We start from the raw sequence: 8372 nt of genomic DNA, 5'->3' as shown, positions 1-8372 counted from the left end.
GCAAGTGCAATGGGAGCCTCCCCCTAGGGCCCTCTATGTAATGCGACTCAGGTATAGTAATGCCGAGTGGTATAGTGCGGCCTAAAATGTCCCTTTACATGTGTGTGTCACGGTGCTCCTACCTGGACACGGCTGGACCCCAGACTTTGACTACGAAGCAATAAATAGGGGGAATAATTGAGGAATTTGCAAGGAAATGACGAGGTTTGGCTCAGGGAGACCCCAGAGGAAGGGCTAGAATAGTTAGTTGAAGGGGCGGGTTTTGGGGGATCATGGGAGGATAGGGATTGGATAATGTGAGTTTAGGGGTGGGGGTCGAGGGGTTAAAAGATTGAGACAGGGAGAAGAAGGGTGTCATTTTAGGTAGAGCAGAAAGGAGTCCCACCCACCCCTTCCTTTTTATCGTTGGGGGGGGTTTTGGTGGATTATATAAGTTGGTTGGGGGTAGAATTGTTGGATGGCGAGGTGGGGAGATAAAGGGGAGGGTTTTGTCAAGGCGGCTGTGGCGGGGGAGGTCCCTGAAGTTGGTTTTATTCACTGGAGAGGATGATGGGAGGGCTCCGTGGTTGGGGCTGGACTCCCAGTTGTGGCGGAATTAAAGAGGGGGCCATTCAGTGGTGCTTCCAAGCTGGCGGGCAATGGCTGGAGGCAAGATGGCACCCTGGTGGGGTAATTCAGTTATTTGGGGCTTTAAGGACCTCCCCTTGCAAGGAATAAATTATTCGAGTTTATGGCTAAATATTTACCGCATTTTTCGCCCTATAAGACGCACCTGCCCATAAGACACACCTAGGTTTTGGGTGAAGAAAATAAGAAAAACTAATTTTTGAACCAAAAGGTGTGCTTTTGGTGGGTTTCGAACTAATGGTGGTCTGTAGATGGCACTATTATGGGGGATCTGTGAAGGACACTGTTATGGGGGGATCTGTGAAGGACACTGTTATGGGGGGATCTGGGGATGGCACTGTTATAGGGGATCTGTGGATGACGCACTGTTATGGGGAGATCTGTGGATGACGCACTGTTATGGGGGGATCTGTTGATGACGCACTGTTATGGGGGGTTCTGTGATGGACACTGTTATGGGGGGATCTGTGAAGGATACTGTTACAGGGGGGATCTGTGGCTGACACTGTTATGGGGTATCTGTGGATGGCGCACTGTTATGGGGGGATCTGTGGATGGCACTGTTATGGGGGATCTGTGGATGGCACTGTTATGGGGGATCTGTGGATGGCACTGTTATGGGGGATCTGTGGATGGCACTGTTATGGGGGATCTGTGGATGGAACTGTATATATATGTGCCATCCACAGACCCCCCACCCCATAACTGTGCCATCCACAGATGTTCCCAATAAAACTGTCATCCACATGCCCCATCACTCCTAATATTACCGTACACCCTAACAGCTTCAGTAGAATGCAGGCAGGCAGGCCGGGCGGCCGGCGCGTCACTCACTGACATCACGTGCCTGCGCCGCCTGCTTCATTCATAAAGTAGGCAGCGCAGGCACGTGACATCAGGGAGTTACGCTGCCGCCCGCCCGGCCTGCCTGCCTGCATTCTACTGAAGCTGTTAGGGTGTACGGTAATATTAAAAGTGGGGGGGGGGCATGTTTAATCACTTTTAATTGATTGAGACATTTTATATTTGTATAGTGCAGCACTGGAGCGGCGGGGCCGGAGTACAGTGACTCAATTGCCGGCCCCCAGATCCTCCTCCGAGTCCCTTCCCGCTCGCTCATACATCGCAGCCTGCGATGTAAAAATGTCAGCATTCGCCCCATAAGAGGGGGAAAAAGTGCGTCTTGTGGGGTGAAGAATACGGTATATATATTTTTATGTTGTTTGTTAATAAAAATGGCTGCTGTGGCCGATTCATTCCAGCCTGGTGTCCGAGTTTTTATTAAGGTAAAGGGGATGAGGCGCTGGGTGGGGATGGATTGGTGGGTAGGGGGGGTGTTTCAGGGGCAGGTGAGTGAGTATTAGATGGGGTCGGACGTCAGGTAGACAATACCCCCGTCATCAGTGGCGGATTACAATAGGGACGTTCGGGTCTGCAGCCCCGGGCCCAGCACCGCTGGGGGGCCCAACGCTGACCCGAACGCCCACATACTGCGGCGGGGCACGGTAGCGCATAGCTCCCTGTCCCGTCGCCGATCACCGGCATTCACCGCATAGGCCTCAGGCCTTGTAGGCCTGAGGCCTATGCGGTAGTGAAATCCCGGCGCAGGCGTGCGTGATGATGTCATCGCGCGCCTGTGCCGGGACGCAGCACTGTGACGCGCCTGACTCATCCCGCCCGCCTTCCTCTGCGAGCAAGCGCCTGGCCCTGAACATAGGTGAGTATTTATTTTTTCATTTTTTGTTCATTTTTTATTTTTTTATTTCATTTGCCTACTTGGGGGGGGGACACAGGAGGACCTATTAGGGAAGATAAATCGATTACATGGGGGGAATGTGGGGGCTGTATGGGGCCAAATTATTATGGGAGGGAATACTATGTGGGGGCAAATTACTATGTGGGGGCAAATTATTATGAGAGGGAATACTATGTGGGGGCAAATTACTAGATGGGGCAGTGTGGGGGAAACTATTGTATGGGGGCAAATTGCTGTGTGGGGGCAAATTATTATGGGAGGGACTACTATGTGGGGGCAAATTTCTATCTGGGGGCAGTGTGGGGGAAACTATTGTGTGGGGGTAATTGCTATGTGGGGACTATGTGGGGCAAATTACTATGTGGGGGAAACTATTGTGTGGGGACAGTGTGGGGTAATTGCTATGTGGGGACAGTGTGGGGTAATTGCTATGTGGGGACAGTGTGGGGTAAATTCTATGTGGGGACAGTGTGGAGTAATTTCTATGTGGGGACAGTGTGGGGTAATTGCTATGTGGGGGCAAATTACTATGTGGGGGCAAATTACTATGTGGGGGCAGTGTGGGGAAGACTATTGTGTGGGGGCAAATTATTATGAGAGGGAATACTATGTGGGGACAAATTACTATGTGGGGGCAAATTATTATGAGAGGGACTACTATGTGGGGGCAAATTACTGGATGGGGCAGTGTGGGGGCAAATTACTAGATGGGGCAGTGTGGGGGCAAATTACTAGATGGGGCAGTGTGGGGGCAAATTACTAGATGGGGCAGTGTGGGGGCAAATAACTAGATGGGGCAGTGTGGGGGCAAATTGCTATGTGGGGGCAGTGTGGTGGAACTTACTATATGGGGGTGTTGCTATTGGGGAGGCACTGTAGGGGCAATTCTATTATTTCTGGGGACACTATACAGGGATTATTGCCTGGAGCACAATAGAGGGTGGTATTATTACTGGGGGTCTCTAGGGGACATTATAGCTGCTGTGGACACTATAGGAACATTTGGGGTAATTTATCAAACTGGTGTAAAGCAGAACTGGCTTAGTCACCCATAGCAGCCAATCAGATTCCACCTTTCATATTTGACAGCTCTTTTGGAAATCCAGTTCTACTTTACACCAGTTTGATAAATTACCCCAATTATATCTATCAGGGTCACTATTTTTTCAGCAGTATAGTTCCTGGGACATTGGGGGGGGGGGCACAACGGGCACAGTATTGGGGGTGGCAGCAGGATGACACTGTGGGGACACCAGGATGAGGAGGTTGATGGAAAAATTGAGAAATCTAACGTGTCTGTGTTACAAACTGTAGAGACGAGATGTGGCTGAAAGAATTTGCCATGGTGGTCTGGGTCTAATGGAGGAGAAGAGGAAAGAGAAGATCTACATGACAGGAGATGTCACTGGATGTAACAGGTATGTGGTGCTGTATTCTCATCCATGTCTTTTTTATTACAATTATATGTATTTTAAATTTGACGACCAAATTTTTCAGTTTAGGACCCAATTTGGGGTATTTTTTTTTAGTCTGAAGATGTCATATGGCCTAAGAAGAGACTGTGGCGCTCATGAAGCACCGCAGCCTCTTCATACAAAAAAACCCTAAAATAAAATAGAGGGGGGGGGGCCCAAGTTGGGTAGACCGCCCCGGGCCTATCATGCCCTTAATCCGCCCCTGCCCGTCATGTGTCCTCACTACAAAATTCAGTGTCAGAAGTTTGCAGAAGAACATCTAAACAAGCCTGATGTATTTTGGAAAAAAGTCCTCTGGATCGATGAGCGTAAAATAAACTATTTGGCCACAATGAGCAAAGGTATGCTTGGAGAAAAAAGGCTGGTTGAGGCACATCTGCAAACTGCTGTAATTCCTGCACCGTTCTCCTGATTTGGATGTAAATTCCCTCAAATTACAGCTGACAGTCTGCAGGTAAAGCACATCTTGTTCGTTTAATTTTAAATCCATTGTGGTGGTGTATAGAGCCAAGAATGCTAGAATTGTGTCCATGTCCCAATATTTATGGACCTGACTGTATATATATATATATATATATATACTTTTTCTATCTATGCAGCTTTTGAGAATAATTGGCAAAACTCTGCAATGTATAATAATGTATATTGCATGGTGCTTCCAACAGACTTGTGTATTGCTTGAGAAATATTCCAAAAATTGCTGTACGCAGCGGTTTTTTTCCCACCCAAATCCAGGCCTTTACGTCGGGGAGAGGGGAGATCGCCATCAGTTCCCATTAGAGTCAATGGGGTCCAGAGGGCACGAGGCATGCCAAGTCCAGAGAACTCCAGCAGGCTGCTCTCTGCCAGAACAACCTGCCCGATTGCTGTGCCGCAAGTGTGAGTATAGCCTAAGAGGACCGAACTCTGCACTGGGGCGTAAAGGACAACATATAGGATTTCACTTTGGGAGTGCGGCAGGATTTGTAGAAAGAAAGATATTGTAGATAGATAGATAAACAGAGAGATAGACATGAGATAGATAAATAGATACATAGATATAATGAAGTCCTATAAAATAAGCTGTGCTCTGTGTTAGAAAGAAAAGGCATAAAATATTTCTATTACAGTACGATTCAGACTATGAGCAGGTTCCTCCCATGGTCCTCATGCAGCGGAGAGCTCTGCTACATCTCATTTGTGGGGCCTCGTTACATTTGGCTGAGATTTTGTTACAAAATATAACTTAAATGAGAAGAGATGTGGAGGAGATGTCATCTACTCACCAGTGATGGTGGCACCAGACAGCACCTGATCTCCTGCGCTCAGCCTGTGAGAAGTGGCACCACCGGCGCCCGGCAGATATTATGTAGAGAGGAAGGAAAGGCACATTCAGATTATCCTGACAATGTTTACCTATTGTGCGCATATTATAAATTATACACAAAGATGTAGCAGGGCTGAGTTTGTCATTAACTTCGCTGGTGAAGCAATGTTTACATATCATAATAACTCTCTGAGTACAGATAATGCAGTAGATATTGCCTGCAGTCCTATGTAACACCACAGATAACACAGTGATCACTCTCTGGGTAGAGATAATGTAGTAGATGTCACCTGCAGTCCTATGTAACACCACAGAAAACACGGTGATAACTCTCTGTGTACAGATAATGTAGTAGATATTACCTGCAGTCCTATGTAACACCACAGATAACATAGTGATCACTCTCTGGGTAGAGATAATGTAGTAGATGTTACCTGCAGTCCTATGTAACACCACAGATAAGAGGGTGATAACTCTCTGAGAGCAGAAAATGTAGTAAATGTCAACTGCAGTCCTATGTAACAGCACAGATAACACAGTGATAACTCTCTGAGTACAGATAATGTACTAGATGTCACCTGCAGTCCTATGAAACACAACAGACAACACAGGGATTACTCTCTGAGTACAGATAATTCAGTAGATGTCGCTTGAAGTCCTATGTAACACCACAGATAAGACGGTGATAACTCTCTGTGTACAGATAATGTAGTAGATGTCACCTGTAGTCCTATGTAACACCACAGATAACACAGTGATTACTCTCTGAGTACAGATAATGTAGTAGATGTCACCTGTAGTCCTATGTAACACCACAGATAACACAGTAATAACTCTCTGAGTACAGATAATGTAGTAGATGTCACCTGAAGTCCTATGTAACTCCACATATAACACAGTGATAACTCTATGAGTACAGATAATGTAGTAGATGTCCCTTGCAGTCCTATGTAACACCACAGATAACACAGTGATAACTCTATGAGTACGGATAATGTAGTAGATGTCACCTGCAGTCCTATGTAACAGCACAGATAACACAGTGATCACTCTCTGAGTACAGATAATGTAGTAGATGCCACCTGCAGTCCTATGTAACAGCACAGATAACACAGTGATAACTCTCTGAGTACAGATAATGTAGTAGATGTCCCTTGCAGTCCTATGTAACAGCACAGATAACACAGTGATAACTCTAGAAGTACAGATAATGTAGTAGATGTCACCTGCAGTCCTATGTAACACCACAGATAACACAGATAACTCTCAGTACAGATAATGTGATATATGTTACTGGCAGTCCCATGTAACACCACAGACAACACAGTGATAACTCTAGGAGTACAGATAATGTAGTAGATGTTCCTTGCAGTCCTATGTAACACCACAGATAAGACGGTGATAACTGAGTACAGATAATGTAGTAGATGTCACCTGCAGTCCTATGTAACAGCACAGATAACACAGTGATAACTCTAGAAGTACAAATAATGCAGTAGATGTCACCTGCAGTCCTATGTAACACCTCAGACAACACAGTGATAACTCTCAGTACATATAATGCAGTAGATATCACCTGCAGTCCCATGTAACACCACATATAACACAGTGATAACTCTCTGAGTACAGATAATGTAGTAGATGTCCCTTGCAGTCCTATGTAACAGCACAGATAACACAGTGATAACTCTCTGAGTACAGATAATGTAGTAGATGTCACCTGCAGTCCTATGTAACACCACATATGACACAGTGATAACTCTCTGAGTACAGATAATGTAGTAGATGTCCCTTGCAGTCATATGTAACACCTCAGATAACACAATGATAACTGAGTACAGATAATTTAGTAGATGTTACCCGCAGTCCTATGTAACACCACAGATAACACGGTGATAACTCTCTGTGTACAGATAATGTAGTAGATATTACCTGCAGTCCTATGTAACACCACAGATAACACAGTGATCACTCTCTGAGTACAGACAATGTAGTAGATGTCACCTGTAGTCCTATGTAACACAACAGATAACACAGTGATATCTCTCTGAGTACAGATAATGCAGTAGTTGTCACCTGCAGTCCTATGTAACAGCACAGATAACACAGTGATAACTCTAGAAGTACAGATAATGTAGTAGATGTCACCTGCAGTCCTATGTAACACCACAGAAAACACGGTGATAACTCTCTGTGTACAGATAATGTAGTAGATATTACCTGCAGTCCTATGTAACACCACAGATAACATAGTGATCACTCTCTGGGTAGAGATAATGTAGTAGATGTTACCTGCAGTCCTATGTAACACCACAGATAAGAGGGTGATAACTCTCTGAGAGCAGAAAATGTAGTAAATGTCAACTGCAGTCCTATGTAACAGCACAGATAACACAGTGATAACTCTCTGAGTACAGATAATGTACTAGATGTCACCTGCAGTCCTATGAAACACAACAGATAACACAGTGATATCTCTCTGAGTACAGATAATGCAGTAGTTGTCACCTGCAGTCCTATGTAACAGCACAGATAACACAGTGATAACTCTAGAAGTACAGATAATGTAGTAGATGTCACCTGCAGTCCTATGTAACACCACAGATAACACAGATAACTCTCAGTACAGATAATGTGATATATGTTACTGGCAGTCCCATGTAACACCACAGACAACACAGTGATAACTCTCTGAGTACAAATAATGCAGTAGATGTCACCTGCAGTCCTATGTAACACCTCAGACAACACAGTGATAACTCTCAGTACATATAATGCAGTAGATATCACCTGCAGTCCCATGTAACACCTCAGATAACACAGTGATAACTCTCTGAGTACAGATAATGTAGGAGATGTCACCTGCAGTCCTATGTAACACCACAGATAACACAGTGATACCTCTCTGAGTACAGATAATGTAGTAGATGTCACCTGCAGTCCTATGTAAAGCACAGATTTCACAGTGATAACTCTGAATACAGATAATGTAGTAGATGTTACCTGTAGTCCTATGTAATACCACAGATAATACAGTGATAACTCTCTGAGTACAGATAATGTAGTAGATGTCACCTGCAGTCCTATGTAACACCACAGATAACACAGTGATACCTCTATGTGTACAGACAATGTAGTAGATGTCACCTGCAGTCCTATGTAACACCACAGATAACACAGTAATACCTCTATGTGTACAGATAATGTA

This window comes from Bufo gargarizans, chromosome 3 (genome assembly GCF_014858855.1).
Source record: "Bufo gargarizans isolate SCDJY-AF-19 chromosome 3, ASM1485885v1, whole genome shotgun sequence".
Lineage (NCBI taxonomy): Eukaryota > Metazoa > Chordata > Amphibia > Anura > Bufonidae > Bufo > Bufo gargarizans.
The sequence above is the reverse complement of the archived record's forward strand: the minus strand, read 5'-3'. Positions refer to the sequence as shown.